Below are 18,366 nucleotides of genomic sequence, written 5' to 3'. Positions count from 1 at the left end.
CCATAACAGGATGACTTATCTTCTATCTGATTAGTCAGATTTCCATTGATTAGTCAGATTTCCATCTTTCTGATGTAATACAACCGTTTTGATTATAATACAATCAAGTTTTTTTTCTAACTAAAAAACAATCTCGTAGGATTCTTACCAAACTTGTCCGATTTAACCGCATTGGAGAAATTGTAAATATTTCTTCTGAACGTAAATCCTCATTTTGTTCGATCTTTCTTCATAACCTAATTGGGTGAAAATAGATATAAATAAATAATTAAATAACAAATAAATCGCTATCTTGCAAAGAAGAAATTACTTATTTTGTTAGCTTAGTGTATAGACATCTTACAAACAACAACCTGAGTGGTACTGTTCCAGAGTGGCTATCTGAACTCAAGAAGCTTAAAGAATTGTAAGCCTCTCTTTCCTACCTCTTTTGCAAATCCCGAGTTCAAATAATAGTATATTATAACATTCCGCTCTATCTTTATCACTATGGCGAACAGGTTTATAGAAAATAATAATTTCAGCGGTGTAATTCCTGCGGGACTCCTCAACAACACTTCATTGAATGTCAAGTAATGTAATATCTTAAATTTTGTTCATTTTGTTAACCAGAAATCCCGGTACACATATGTTGATGTTGAGACTTCAACTTATAATTCCATTCAAAACGTATTATTTTGTTTATTTCAGATACACCGGAAATCAACACCACTATATTCCTATGAATAAGGGAATATGCGTTTTGCATAAATCAAGAAAGGACAAACTCAGTGTTGTGCTCGGGATTATTAACCATAAGCGGAGCTTTAATGGTTTCCTTAACGTTGATGGTGGTTATTGCTATACATTTGCAGAAACGCAGATCAAAACAGCGTCTCAACAAAGGTCTAGAGATAGCTTAAATTATAAAGTAAAATATTGTAATATGCGTGGCCATCCTCTCCATGAAATTAAATAAAGCTGCGGTTTTCTGAAATGTTTTCTGATTAGATCACCCGATGATTACGGTGACCAATACAACAAAGCGTGGCCTTTACTCCAGAAGAGATTATGGCAGCGACACAGAACTTTAGTCGGAAGATTGGGCAAGGCGGGTTTGGATCGGTTTTCTTTGGTAAATTACCCCAAGGAAAAGACATAGCAGTGAAAGTGCTCTCATTATTCTCCAGACAAGGAATTGATGAGTACCAGAATGAGGTAATTCTGGGCTTCTTCAATATCTGCATCTGTCTTGTTTTTTGGCTGCACTCATGTATAACGACAACAGTAAAATTCAGGTATAAGCCATTTTACTTGATTGGCAGATTGATCTTCTCTCCAGAATCCATCATAACAGCTTGGTGTCTTTCCTGGGATACTGTAACGAATCAAGAGAGCTGACACTGATCTACGATCACATGTCTGGAGGGTCCCTAATGGACCGCCTTTATGGTAAATATTTCTCTTATTAATTTTGTTTCATTCAGTTTCCTCATGCAAGTTGCAATACTATATATAGCAAAAGGCATATTTGAATTTAAAATTTAATTTGCAGGTCCTAGCGCTGGACTTTCAACACTAAATTGGAAAACAAGGCTCAAAATAGCTTTGGATGCAGCACATGGTAATTTCTCTAAAGTACTTTCATAAGCTATATATTTTTGTGATCTAAAAACCCCTAGTCAAATATATTTTGATCTAAAAATTCGTTCATTTTCATGAACTCTGTCATGTTATACACATGATATCTTTTATGAAGGATTGGAGTACCTGCACGTAGGTTGCACCCCAAAGATAATTCACAGGGATATTAAGACCTCCAACATCCTTTTGGACATCGATATGAACGGAAAACTAGCCGACTTTGGTCTCTCAATATTAAAACAAATACAACACAAACTATATCAAAGACACACAACTTTCATTAATTTATTTGCTCAATTACATCACACTTATATAGGAAATATGTGCAACTAATTCCTAACCACTCACAACTAATTCTGTTCAACCACTTACAAGTAATTCTGTTCAACCACTCATAATTAATTCTATTTCTGCATTATTCTCACATCCTCCCTTAATGGAGAAATGGATTTTCTACAATACCTAACTGACTTTTAAAAACTTCAAATTTGATTTTACCAAGGGGCTTAGTAAATATATCAGCCACATTATCCTTGGTGTTACAAAATATCAATCCAATTTCATTTGACTCAATTTTCTCACGTACAAAGTGGTACTGTAACCCAACGTGTTTTGTTCTAGCATGGTAAACTGGATTATGTGCTAATTTGATAGCACTCTGATTATCACAATTGATACATGTTGCACCACTTTGCGCTTCTTCAAGATCCGCAAGAATTCTCTGCAACCAAATAGCTTCACAGGTGGCATTGGTCAAAGCTTTGTACTCTGATTCTGTTGAAGATAAAGAAACAGTTGGTTGTTTCTTACTACTCCAAGATACGACCCCTGATCCAATATGAAATGCATAGCCAGAGGTAGATCGTTTGTCATTTGGATTTCCTGCCCAATCTGAATCAGAAAAACCTGTCAGTGCAACATCAGATACATCAGTATACATAATACCAAGATTCACTGTTCCCTTTAAGTATCGGAGAACTTTATTTGCAGCATTCCAGTGATTTCCTGAAGGCTTAGCCATGAATTGACTAAGGATACTGACTGAGTATGCAATGTCTGGTCTGGTAGTGGTGAGATAGTTCAAACTTCCCACTAACTGACGATATAATGTTCCATTTGCCTCTTTCGATCCATCTTCTTTGTACAACTTTGCATTCTGTTCTAAGGGAGTTGACATAGCTTTGCAATCTGTCATATTGAACTTTTTAAGAATCTCCTTTGTATATTTGCTTTGAGTGATCAAAGTTTTACCAGGTTCTCTCCATACCTCAATTCCTAAACAGTAATGCATTTCACCCAAATCTTTCATTTCAAAAACCTGTGACAACTGAACTTTAATTTCTTCAATTAACTTGTGAGCACTGGCTCTTATAATGAGATCATCCACATACAAAGATATTAAAGCAACATTTCCTTTTTCATCTTTCTTAACATACAAGTTAGAATCATTTTTTCTTTTCACAAACCCATTCTGAAGAAAGAAGGTATCAATCTTTACATACCATGATCTTGGTGCCTGTTTCAAACCATACAATGCCTTTCTTAACCTGCAAACCAGATGCTCCTGTCCCTGTTTGACAAACCCTTCAGGTTGAACCAAATAAACTTCTTCCTTTAAATCACCATTTAGAAAAGCAGATTTGACATCCATTTGATGTATATTCCAGTTATGTTTTGTGGCTAAGGCAATCAGTAATCTAATTGTATTCAACTTAGCTACTGGTGCAAAAGTGTCTTCATAATCAATTCCCTCCTTTTGAGCATATCCTTTTGCTACTAATCTTGCCTTAAATTTATCAATTGTACCATCTGCTTTAAATTTTGTTTTGTACAACCATTTGCTTCCAATTAGAACTTTATTTTCAGGAAGTTCCACTAATTCCCATGTTTGATTTTTCATAATAGAAGCATACTCATCATTCATAGCATTAATCCATGGTTCATGTTGTTTAGCCTGCTCATAATCAATTGGTTCTTCAACATTCATTATATTAGACATTAAGGCATAGTCTCTATACCTTGCAGGAAGCCGAGTCTGTCGGGACGACCTTCTTGGTGTTTCAATGCCTGTGGGTGTTCCATCCATGATTCGTCGGCTTTGAGGTGAATCACCCCCTTGTGATGACTCACTGCTGCTAGATGTGCTCGTACTGCTGCTATCATCCTGATCCTGTACCTGTACCTGTTCCTGTTCCTGCTTAATCAAAGTATCAAGCTTGATATGTGCATCATTAGACATATGCCATGTATCATTATTACTTTTATCAGTCTGCTCATGAAACAATACATCACGACTTGCAAATAGTTTATGGGAACTTGGATAAAACAATTTATAGGCTTTCTGATCCGTACAATATCCAATGAAAACACACTTGATGGACTTGTCATCAAGTTTGCTTCTGTTAGCTTTAGGAATATGAACAAAAGCAGTACATCCAAAGACTTTGAAATGACTCACATCAGGTTTATAACCATAAAGAACCTCAAAAGGAGTTTGAAAAACTAATTTCTTCAGATAAACAGCAGTGGTAATGGCTTCTGCCAAGAAACCATTAGAGATGTTCTTACCTTGCAGCATACTACGAGCAGATTCCACCAAGGTTCTATTCCATCGCTCAGCAACACCATTTTGCTGAGGGGTATGTGGCACTGTGAACTGTTGTTGAATTCCATTAGATTTACAATAGGTGTTAAATGCTTTTGATTTATATTCACCCCCTTGATCAGATCTGAGTATTTTAATGCAATTTCCTGTTTGTTTTTCAACCATATTTCGAAACTCTTTAAAATACTCAAATATGTCACTTTTCCTTCTAATGAAATAGACCCAGGTATATCTAGATCTATCATCAATAAAAATAACAAAGTATGAAGCACCACCAAGAGACCTAGTTTGCATAGGTCCACATACATAAGTGTGAATTAATTCAAGTATATCATACTTTCGTTTCTCAGTATGAACATGAAACTCTTCTCTATGCTGCTTACCAAGTGCACAAGCTTCACATGGTAAATGTTCACACTTCATAACAGGAAGACCTTCAACCATTGATTTCCTTTGTAACAACGATAAATCATTGTAATTTAGGTGCCCATACCTGTGATGCCATAATTCTGCTGTCGATGTCTCTGTGGATGCCAATGCAACATGGCGCTTCATTGTCACATCCAATCTGTATAATCCTCCAACCCTGGTACCTGTAGAAACAACCCTGTAGTGGTCCTGAACATCTTTCACTATACACCCTAATTTACCAAATTCTACTTTTAAATGATTATCAGTGATAGTGGAAACAGATAGCAAATTCTTTTTGAGAGCAGGTACATACATCACATTATGAATCTGTCGCATTTGTCCATTAGGTAAGTACACATTTATTATGCCATAGCCTTGAACTTTAAGTGACCTATCATCTCCTAGGTAAATGTGTGTACCATCAGATTTCTCATAATATTTATCATACCATTCTTTATTACAAGTCATGTGTGCCGATGCACCAGAATCTATAAACCAAGCATTCTCATCATCAGTTTCAGCAGACAATGCAGCATCAGAAAGAAATAACTTAAGATTTTTAAATCCATCATTCACTGAGGTGTCTCTGTTTATGTAATTTCCATTATGCCTGCGATGTCTTTGATTTGATTCATTATTCTTTCTCCTATAGCAATCTTTAGCCAGATGTCCACGTTTTCCACAATAATCACATTCAATGTTCCTTTTAACATAAGAATCAGGAGGTGCCATACCTTTTTGTTTTGCTTGAAAACGGCCTCTGTTCCTGTCCCATGGTCTCCCTCGGAATGGTCTGTTGCCTCTTGCAGTCAAAGCCAAATCAGAACCATTTGACTCGAGTTCAAAAGTTTTCATGCGCTCTTCTTCTTGAAGAAGAATTCCAGCCAATTCTTCAAATGTAGGAGGTGTCGGTCTAGCTGAGAGAGCTGAAATAAAGACTTTATAGTCTGGGACTAACCCCTTTAAAGTAACAGTTACCAAGTCTGTACTAGAAACCTTTTCACCAATATCACCAAGCTTATCACTAAAGTCTTTAATTCGGGAAACAAAGTTGCTAATGCTTTCATTGGCATCCATTTTGATGGATAGCAGCTTTGTTTTTAAAAATAAAATACGATTTGCATTAGTAGTCTCATACAAACCTTTGAGAGTGTCCCATGTCGCCTTCGAAATCTCACAGTCCCGAATGTGAGGAATAATATTGTCCTTCACTGACATGCGTAGCAGCACCCTTACTTTCATTTCACGCTTCTCCCAATCTTGAGTGGTAGTAGGAGGTTGAGGCTTGGTCTCATCACCTTTGACAATCGGCCAGAGATTGTATGCCTCCAGTACTGTGATGATCTTAAATTTCCAATTGACATAATTTTCTCCATCAAGTTTTGTAGACTCATTTAAATATGAATCTGCAAGAGGATTAGCCATTTCTCCACCAATGACCAAATTCAAACAAAAAATCACAAGCTTCTTAAACAATAATACCGCAGGCCTCACTGCCTGAGAAATTTAATAACTAAAACTCTGCGTATACACTTCACACTCAGAAAAAGGGCCAGAACACTCAGAAGAAATAGTGCAGTATGTCTGTCATGTGTAAGCGGAAAAAGACTAGAAGACTACTTGCTCTGTATTCATCGGTCAGAAAAGAATTAAAGTGCTGAAACTGTCAATTGAAACTCTGTAAGAGCGTTTTTCCTTTTCTGTCAATTTCTTTTTTTTAGTCTGGTCGTTATGACTCACAGTGGCCGTCGCTCTAATGTGGTGCCTGCTGACTGCTTTTCCGCTTGTCACAGTGCCCGGCGACGAGGTTTCACCTGCGTTGTCTCCTTCTAGCAGTGATGCCGCTCTGCAGATTCTCTCTCTGGCTCCCGTTGCCGTGGCCGTACTGGTCAGTGCTGCTGGTACTGTTACTGCGCACACTCTAATGGCAGAGTCTTAGTGCCCACGAAGAGGAGAGAGGCGCAGACAAAAGTGCTCTGATACCATATTAAAACAAATACAACACAAACTATATCAAAGACACACAACTTTCATTAATTTATTTGCTCAATTACATCACACTTATATAGGAAATATGTGCAACTAATTCCTAACCACTCACAACTAATTCTGTTCAACCACTTACAACTAATTCTGTTCAACCACTCATAACTAATTCTATTTCTGCATTATTCTCACACTCAAAGATGACAATTGACGACGGGGCAGCCTCACATGTGACCACTATGGTGAAAGGAACGCCAGGATACCTCGATCCAGAGTATGATATCCCACAAATAACTTGTACTTTGTTTGCAACATTAATCCTTTTAATGCTACATAACTTGTTCTTTTTAATGTTTGTTTGGGATGTTTCTGCAGCTATTTTCGCACCCAAATGTTGACTGAGAAGAGTGATATATATAGTTTTGGAGTGGTGTTGTTAGAAATCATATGCGGCAGACCACCCATAATTGCAAGTCAATCTGAAGAGCGACTTAACCTCGTTCAATGGGTAAGAAATACAATATAATTTATCATTATAAACCGGAAACATCAACCTATTGACAAGATTATTGATGGCATTGCGCTGCACGTTCCAATATAGTTTATTATACTCAAATACATTTTCCTACAGTTTTAATTTATAATAATCCAACGCAATTTATATAATATATTTGGACGGATTTATAGGTGACACCTTATGTGTATGTGGAGATGGATGAAAATCCCGGCCAATCAATAAGTGGGGAAATTGAAGAAATCATAGACAAGAGTATGTGTGGAAACTACGACGTTCAATCAATTGTTGATTTTGCCAAACTAGCCCTTAGATGCGTTGATGCTAAGCCATCTTCTCGGCCTAGGGACAGTGAAGTTGCTGGTGAGATAAAAGAGATTATCATTAATGAGAATAAGAATAATGCTCTCACAATTTCAGAGGAAATTGTTATCGAACAAGGAGATTCGCAGGTTGGCCCCGTTCATTCACATGCAGAGTGTAGTAAACCCAATGATATGGTGTGGCGTGACAACAGCTGCAACATCAGTCAAGCAGGAAGATGAGTGGAAGTGTAGTATATCAATTCCATGATGTAGATGTAGATGTAGATGTAGATTTATATAAAGGAATCATGTCTGTAAAGTTGCTTTAACGAATTGACAATGGCCTTAACTAATAATCGTACACTTTATATCACTACTTTTATGTTGAATAGATCAGTGGAATGAAATGGGTCAAGGAAGAAGCTAGACGTATATATCAATCATTTTAATTTCTTGCACTATGGATCTTTACTTTTATCATGAACAGATACGTGGAATGAATTGGTCCATGGAGCAATTCTATTTTAAGGTACACATGATTTTCTTGAATATTAAATAAAATTTCAGATAACAATTCCGTGGGCTTGGGGCTAGCTTCTTCAGTCGATTCTTACCATCAGATCCCCTATACTCGTGGGCTTGTCGCGAGCTTCTTCCCATCAGATACCCTATACTCGTGGGCTTGTCGCTAGCTTCTTACCAGGCTTGTCGCTAGCTTCTTGAGTCGATTCTTACCATCAGATCCCCTATTCTGCCAGGCTATCATTTTATGTGAGGAATAGATTTTTAATAAAATAGCCCTTGTCAGTTCAACGGTCTTAACGCATGAAGTGGACGTTTTCTTTTTCATGTGGAATGGATTTATACAAACGTCCCAATGAGAATGGACGAAGGATACCCAGGCAAAAGAGCAGTCTGTTTAGACTAATCGATGAGGATGTACAAACGCCTAACAAGAAATCATATTTTTCTTTTTATGTTGCATGAAATGGATGATCTTAAATGTATTGATCGACAATATTTCTTACCATCAGATCCCCTATACTCGTGGGCTTGTCGTGGGCTTGTTCTTACTGAATTCCATGGGCTTGTGGCTAGCTTCTTTAGTCGATTCTTACCATCAGATCCCCCATACTCGTGGGCTTGTCGCTAGGTATACTCGTGGGCTTGTTCTTACTGAATTCCATGGGCTTGTCGCTAGCTTCTTCAGTCGATTCTTACCATCAGATCCCCTATACTCGTGGGCTTGTCGCTAGCTTCTTACCATCAGATCCCCTACACTCGTGGGCTTGTCGCTAGCTTCTTCAGTCGATTCTTACCTTCAGATCCCCTATACTCGTGCATTTCGCCAGGCTATCATTTTATGTGAGGCATAGATTTCTAATAAAATAGCCCTGGTCAGTTCAACGGTCTTAACGCATGACGTGGACGTTTTCTTTTTCATGTGGAATGAATTTATACAAACGTCCGAATGAGAATGGACGAAGGATACCCAGGCAAAAGAGTAGTCTATTTAGACTAATCGATGAGGATGTACAAACGCCTAACAAGAAATCATATTTTTTTTTTTATGTTACATGAAATGGATTATCTTAAATGTATTGGTCGACAATATTTCTTTAAAAAAATACAAAACTAATACAAAGTTTTTAAAATATTAATAAATTCATTCTTATTCTCAAGAGCATGTTAAATATTTTAATGTGCATATAAAGTAACATAAATTTAGATCAATCTTAAAGTTATCAAGCGATGAAATTTTTTAATAGACAAATTTATTTTAGAGCGAAAAGAGATTTTATCCATGTCAAAATTCATAGATCCAAAGATAACATAGATGTAGGTTGGTCTAATTTCTCTTTTAAATAGGCTATACTCTATATTATTATCATGGGTCAATACCAAGGGTTTTCATAAACATAGAGTTCATTGATAACTTAAACAAGTCAAATTTACATTTAATAATCATAATAATAATAATAATATAAAAATTTTATTTTTATTATTTTAGTTTGAAGTTATTTTTATTTTAACATCAAGTTATTTTTATTTTATTTTATTTTGACCAAGTGAAATGTTTACCTAATATTAGGTGCAACAATAATTTTATATCATATTCAAAGTTAAATACTTTGAAAATATATTATATTTTCAAAAAACAATTGAGTGTGAAAAATGTATAATTTATATACTTTATAGAAATATTTTAATACATTACTTAAATAAATTATTTGAATACTAGGTTAATTAATCTATTTTAATATCAACATTTTATAATGTAATATATAGATAAAGTGAAAATAAAATAATATTCATTTAATGTTAATCATCATAAAATATTTTAATGTCTAAAGATAAGAATTAATTAAAAGGAAAAAGATTAGTTATTTTCTGATAATAATAATAATCTAATTTAAGGAAATGATTCAACTAGACATCAAATTGGCGTATGAAACCCATATTTGTTGGAGAAAAGACTTACCTCAAGGAATTGATTGTTAAAAATTATAGAGCGATACATACTTTAGGCTCTTTTGGATTTGAACCTATTCTTAACCATTAAGGACATGTGTAATTCATTTAAGTCTTAAAATAAAATTACTATTCATTTAAAAAATAATAAAAATATTTCAATATATAAAGCTAAGTAATATTAATGTTAAAATATATATTAATAATAAAGAAACATTTTAAAGTGTAAAATAAAATCAAACAATAAAACATTGCAATATTCATGTTTATATATATATATATATATATATATATATATAATAAAGAAACATTTTAATGTGTAAAATAAACTCAAACAATAAAACATTGCAATATTCATGTTTATATATATATATATATGGGGATTAAAAACTATATATCATTTGTTGAATTGAGGCTTCTGTGATCCATAATAGTTATAAGAAGAACTTCAGCATAAATCACATGTAGAAAGACCTTTGTTGACACGTTTCGAACCAACCAGTGTGGTTCATCGTCAGGACAAGTTGAAGAAACAGATCTATCTTTGCATATCTTTGCATGTTAAATAGTCTGAGCAGAGCCTCCAACGGCTATCTTGACCAACGGCTAATTTTGACTTAGGGACCAGAGTCATAAAGTCATTTTTATAATTTAAAGGAAGCTAGTTATATTCGGTGACCATACCTTTAAAATATATATAAAAATATATATAAATAAATAAAAAATAATTTTAATTGGTGTTTAAGTTAATAGTTAGTTAAAAAGTTATCATTTAATAATTAAAAATTATAAGTTATTTGTAATTTAAATGGGATTTAGTTATATGGAAGACTTTTCTTTTAATATAAATATATATAAGGTAATTTTAAGATAATAGTTAGTTAAAATAAATATAGATTAGAATAAGACAATAATAATAAGTTAAAATTAAAAAAAAAAATAAAAAAAATAAGTAAATATAAATACATAAATAAATAAAATAAAATAAATAAATTTAATTAAGAACGTAGTTGGTAAAGGTTAAAGTTAGTTGAATATATATATATATATATATATATATATATAATAAAAATAAATAAAATAAAATAAAAAATAAAAGCTAGAGGTTTTGCTCAGACTATTTAACATGCAAAGCTGGATCTATTTCTTCAACTTGTCCTGACGATGAATCACAGTGTTTCTTCAACTTGTCCTGACGATGAACCACAGTGGTTGGTTCGAAACGCGTCGAAAAAGGTCTTTCTACATGTGATTTATGCCGAAGTTCTTCTTATAACTATATATCATATAAAATAATTTTAAAAAATAAATTGTTGTGGTTAAAATATTTTAAATACTATGTCTATTTTATATTTTTGGTCTTTTTCAGGTATATCTTTTAGACAATTTTGTTTAAAATTCAATAAATATTTGTCAATTTAAGTTTAAATTATGTAGCCTACACAATCTAAATGTCCAAAAATATTTCCAATACATTAAACAAATGCAATTTAAATAATAAAACACTACATAGTGTGTGCATGTGTTTGTATATATATGAAAGTAAGTTGTTAAAGTTGTTCAATATTAATGAAGTTTTACTGTTGTGTTACCAAATGATAGTTATCACTATAGAATATTCCAATATAATTTTCCAATCAATAATATTTGATTGCATTGAAAACTAGGGTTGCTATATAAATTAAATGGTTTATGAATAGGATAGTCATAAAAATACTTACCTCATTATACACTTGGCATTACCAATTAAAAAAATTAATCAAATAATAATAATAACATTTATTATTATTATTATTAAAAAAATTGATATGTGAGTTAAACATATATATTTTTACAAAAACATGTAGTAATTCTATTTTTGTTATGGAGATTCCCCTCACTTTACTATGGATATTTGTAACACATTTCACTATCAACTATGTAAAGATAAAAAAATAAAATAAAAAAATAGCATGAAATAAAAATATCACAACAAGGTTTAATCAATCATTAAAGAATTGTCCTTATCATGTATTTGAATTGATGTGATATTTTTATTTTTATTTCTAGTTTTTTACATAGTTGATAGTTAAATGGTATGAGAGTTCAGGTTCTTACACTGAGACTCTTTGGGGAAATTATGTATATATGAATAAATGTGACATTAATCAAAATAACTAAGTAAATGTGCATGTGAACACATAGACCCGCATCAACACAAAAAGGGGTTAGAATGCAGAGGAGCCCAAGACCACCAAACCTGCCAGAGACAACTTATGTGAATTCCAACGCTGACATTTGGATACAGCTAGGAGAGGAATCTCGTCAAGATAATGTTGTCCTACTCAAAACCATTCAGCAACTGCGTGCTGAGATGCCAAATTTAAGAACAGACAATGAACTGTTACGACTAGAACATGAGAGAATTCTTAGAAGTTTATCTAATTGACAGAACCAATGAAATCTAGACCCAAGTGCTAAAGATAAAGAGAAAACCCCAACGGCTCAGCATGGAGAAGGGAATGTTGAGTCAGCTGAAAAAGATGGGGAAGACAAAGAAGGATGTTTGGACAATGTCTCCAACCAGCACAAGACAAAAAGACAGAAATCTGAGTTACAAGGAGAATTCAAAAGGATTAAACCGTCACTCTTCGAAGGAGAATATGGAGAGGTGGTGGACGCTTGGTTAATTAACATGAGAAAATACTTTCATATTTCTGATTACACCGGAAAATTGAAAGCACGTTTGGCAGTTTATCAGTTAAGAGGTAAGGTTACTCTTTGGTGGGAGGAAATTAAGACTGTGAGGAAAATCGATGAAGAACAGGTCACGTGGAAGGAGTTTCAAAAGAATTTCAAGGATAAGTAATTAAATGAATGTTATTATGAGGAAAAAGCAAAGGAATTTCACAAGTTAAGATTGGGAACCTTAACCATGGATGAATATGTGAAACGATTCACCTCCCTACTATGATATGTGCCTTATATGCAAGAGGAAAAGGCCAAGATTTAGCATTTCATTAGTAGCCTACCCAATTTAATGAAGGAGAAGCTTGAGTTTGATTACCCAAGAACCATGGATGATGCGGTGCGAAAAACCTGCATTTTCTACCAGCAAATGAAACAAAAAAATGTAGGACCTAAAGGAGGACTGAACAGGAAAGGAAGGAAACTGATCCCAAACAGACAAACAAAATTTACTAATGGCAGGAATATACAACAAAAAACTCTCAGTAAATTTCCAACAAGGAACGAGCCCAAAGTTACATATTCTGAAAATAGACAGTCAGAAGGAGTTAATAAATCTGTTAATGACCAGCAGTCAAAACCGCCTCTTCAATGCTAGGGATGCGGAGAACCCCACTATTACAAAAATTGTCTGCATAAAGCAAGGATGGAACAACTATCAAATATGCAAGAAGCTTCCACGGTTGGAGAAGTGGCGAGGAGCATGCCCAGAATTAATGCTCCTCTAGACGACCATCAAGAAGAATATCAACCCACGATGATTGAATGTGAAGGTACGATTGCTAAGAAACCTGTCTCTATTTTGTTTGATCCTGGTGCTAGCCTAAGCTATGTTAGCCCTAAGTTTGTAGAAAGTTTTCAACTCCAGAGCAGTAAGTTTCCAAAACCATGTTTAGTTCAATTATCCACCGGGGAAAAAAGAAGGGTAACTACAAAAATAGAACGTTGTCCTATAACAATTTCAGGACAACCCATTTATGTTGACCTTAATATACTCCCTTGGGTTCATACGACATTTTAATAGGGATGAATTGGTTGGAAAGATTTTGTTCCCTAGTTGATTGTAAGCAGAAAAATGTAAATTTTATCACCGAGTCAGGCCAACGGAAGGAACTTCAAGAAATCAAGACAAATACCAAGTTACGTACTTTTACTACTAGTTAGCTAGGAAAATGTATTAGGATGTTGTCTAGGTGGGATTTACGAACTCCAAAAATAAAATGACCTCCTTGGAAAATATTCTTGTTATTCATGAATTTTCTGATGTATTCCCTGAATCCTTTCCTAGGTTACCACCCAAGCGTGATATTGATTTCACCATCGAACTAATTCCAGGTGTAGCCCCTACATCTAGGCCCCTTATCACATGAGTATACCTGAGTTAAAAAAACTCAAAATGCAACCTCAATAACTTCTGGATAAAAAGTATATCCAACCCAGTGTGTCCCCTTGGGGAGCGTCCATACTTTTCATATGGAAGAAAGACAGAACTTTGAGATTATGCATCAATTGTTGTCAATTAAATAAACTGACCATCAAAAATAAATATCCCTTGCCACGTATTGATGATTTATTTGATCAGGTGCAAGGAGCCAAAGTATTCTCAAAAATCAATTTAAGGTCCGAGTACCACCAAATAAGGATAAAGGAGGAAGACATTTGCAAAATTGCATTTCGAACTCATTATGGTCATTACGAGTTCGTGGTGTTGTTGTTTGGTCTCACAAACACCCAACTACTTTTATGAGTTTGATGCACGGTATTTTCCAGCCTTATCTTGATAAATTTGTACTGATTTTTATAGACGACATTTTAATATACTCCAAGAATCAAGAAGAGCATGAAAAGCATCTGAGGATAGTGTTGCAAACGCCGCGGAAAATTAGCTATATGCTGAATGTAGCAAGTGTGACGTTTTCAAAAGTCAGATTCAGTACTTGGGTCACGTTATATTAGCAGAGGGAATAGTGGTGGACCCAGAAAAGATCAAAACCATTATGGAATGGATTGTTCCAAAGAATGTTTCTAATATTAGGTCATTCTTGGGTTTGGCCGCGTACTACCGTCGGTTCATCGAAGGATTTTCAAAAATAGCTTTCGCAATGACCTCATTACAGAAGAAGGGACACACTTTCCGATGGACAGTTGAATGTCACCAAAGCTTTGAAAGACTAAAACACCTACTTACCATTGCACCTGTGTTAAAGGTAGCAGATCCGAAAAATTCTTTCATGGTTTGCATGGATGCTAGTAAAGAAGGTATTGGCGGATTGCTGACACATGGCGGAAATGTTATTGCCTATGAATCACGAAAATTGTAAGAGTATGAGCAATGATGTTCTTCTTATGACATTGAATTAACAGCAGTAGTGTATGCACTTAAAATGTGGCAACTCTACCTGTTGGGGAAGATATTTCTACTATTAACATATCATAGCAGCCTTACAAACTTTCTTAACCAGTTTAGGTTAAATGCGCGGTAGGCCAGATGGACAACATTTTGAGTGAGTTCGATTTCAAAATAAAACATCTTAAAGGGGAGTAAAATCGAGTGGCTGACGCATTACACAGGAAATTACATTATATTTATGAGGTCCAAATCAGTGAGGTATGCTCAAACATCCCTGAAATAATAAGGGAAGCCTCCCTCAAGGTTACAAAGTACACTTTTCGCTAGCTTCTTCAGTCGATTCTTACCATCAGATCCCCTATACTCATGGGCTTGTCGCTAGCCTTTTCAGTCAATTCTTACCATCAGATCCCCTATACTCGTGGCTTGTCGGTAACTTCTTCAGTTGATTCTTACCATCAGATCCCCTATACTTGTGCATTTTGCCAGGCAATCATTTTATGTGAGGCATAGATTTCTAATAAAATAGCCATTGTTAGTTCAACGGTCTTAACACATGATGTGGACGTTCTTTTTTCATGTGGAATGAATTTATACAAACGATCGAATGAGATACCTAGGCAAAAGAGCAGTTTGTTTAGACTAATCGATGAGGATGTACAAACGCCTAACAAGAAATCATATTTTTCATTTTATATTACATGAAATGGATTATCTTAAATGAATTGGTCAACAATATTTCTTAAAAAAAAAAAAATTAAAAAAAATAATACACCCGTTTTAAAATATTAATAATTTCATTCTTATTCTCAAAAACCGGTTAAATATTTTAATGTGCATATAAAGTAACATGAACTTAGATCAATATTAAATCTACCAAGCACCTAGAAGGATCAAATTTTTTAATATACAAATTTATTTTAGAGATAAAAGAGATTTTACCGATATCAAAAATTCATAGATCCAAAGTTAACATAGATGTAGGTTGGTTTAATTTCTCCTTTAAATAGGTTATACTCCACATTAATATCGTGGGCCAATACCAAGGGTTCTCATAAACATGGAATTTAAAAATCCTTGATAACTTAAACAAGTCAAATTTACATTTAATAATAATAATAATAATAATATAAAAGTTTTATTTTTATTATTTTAGTTTGAAGTTATTTTTATTTTAACATAAAGTTATTTTTATTTTATTTTATTTTATTTTGATCAAGTGAAATGTTTACATGATGTTAAGTGCAACAATAATTTTATATGATATTCAAAGTTAAATACTTTAAATATATATTATATTTTCAAAAAACAATTGAGTTTTTAATACAATACTTAAATAAATTATTTGAATACTAGATTAATTAATCTATTTTAATATCAACTTTTTATAATGTAGTATATAGATAAAGTGAAAATAAATAATATTTATTTAATGTTAATCATAATAAAATATTTTAATGTCTAAAGAGAAGAATTAATTAAAAGGAAAAAAATTAGTTATTTTCTAATAATAATAATATTCTAATTTAAGGAAATGATTAAGCTAGACATCAAATTGGTGTATGGAACCCAGGTTTGTGGGAGAAAGAACCTAGCTCTAAGTAATTGATTGTTAAAAGTTATAGAGCCATACATACTTTAGGCTCCTTTGAATTTGAACCTATTCTTAACCATTAAGGACATGTGTAATTCATTAAGTCTTAAAATAAAATTACTATGCATTTAAAAATATTAATAATTAAAAAAAATCAATATATAAAGCTAAGTAATATTGATGTTAAAATATATATTAATAATAAAAAAAAACATTTTAATGTGTACAATGAACTCAACAAATAAAACATTGCAATATTCATGTTAATTAAAATACTTCAATATCATATATATATATATATATATATATATATATATATATATATATATATATATATATATATATAGGGTTAAGGTCCTATATATCATATAAAACAATTTAAAAAAATAAATTGTTGTGGTTAAAATATTTAAATAGTATGCCTATCTTATATTTTTGGTCTTTTTCAGGTATAACTTTTAGACAATTTTGTTTAAAATCCAATAAACATTTAGCTTACACAATCTAAATGCCCAAAATATTTCCAATACATTAAAAAATGCAATTTAAATAATAAAACACTACATAGTGTGTGTATATATGTGTGTGTGTGTGTGTGTGAAAGTAAGTTGTTAAAGTTGTTCAATATTAATGAAGTCTTATTGTTACAATAAGAATGAAAGGGTTGTGTTACTAAAGGATAGTTATCCCTATAGAATTTTCCGATATAATTTTCCAATGGATAATATTTGATTGCATTGAAAACTAGGGGTGCTATATAAATTAAAAGGTTGATGAATAGGATAGTCATAAAAATACTTACATCATTATACATTTGGCATTACCAGTTAAAAATAAATTATTAAATCATAAATAATAATAATAATAACAATAACAATAATTATTATCACTATTATTATTATTAAAAAAATTGATATGTGAGTTAAACATATATATTTTTACAAAAGCATGTAGTAATTTTTTTTTGTTATGGAAATTCCCCTCACTTTACTATGGATATTTGTAACACATTTCACTATCAACTATGTAAAAACAAAAAAATAACATGAAATGAAAATATCACAACAAGGTTTAATCAATCATTAAAGAATTGTCCTTATTGCGTATCTAAATAGATCTGAAACACATCAATTCAAATACACAATAAGGACAATTCTTTAATGATTGATTAAACCTTGATGTGATATTTTTATTTTATTTTATTTTTTACATAGTTGATAGTGAAATGTGTTACAAATGGTATCAGAGTTGAGGTTCGTACACTGAGACACTTTAGGGAAATTATGTATATATGAATAAATGTGACATTAATCAAAATAACTAAGCAAATGTGCATGTGAACACAGAGACCCGCATCAACACAAAAAGGGGTCAGAATGTAGAGGAGCCCAAGACCACCAACCCCGCCAAAGACAACTTATGTGAATGCCAACCCTGACATTTGGATACAGCTAGGATAGGAATCTCGTCAAGATAATGATGTCCTACTAGAAACCATTCAACAACTACGTACTGAGATGCCAAATTTATGAACAGACAATGAACGGTTATGACTAGAACATGAGAGAATTCTTAGAAGTCTATCTAATCGACAAAACCAATGAAATCTACACCCTAGTGCTAAAGATAAAGAGAAAACCGCAATGGCTTAGCATGGAGAAGAGAATGCTGAGTCAGCTGAAAAACATGGGGAAGACGAAGAAGGACATTTGGACAATGTCTCCAACCAGCGCAAGACAAAAAGACAGAAATCTGAGTTACAAGGATAATTCAAAAAGA

The sequence above is a fragment of the Pinus tabuliformis genome, chromosome 3_1 (genome assembly GCF_031772625.1).
Source record: "Pinus tabuliformis cultivar Carrire ecotype Pingquan chromosome 3_1, CPIR1, whole genome shotgun sequence".
NCBI lineage: Eukaryota > Viridiplantae > Streptophyta > Pinopsida > Pinales > Pinaceae > Pinus > Pinus tabuliformis.
Note: the sequence above shows the minus strand (reverse complement) of the source record.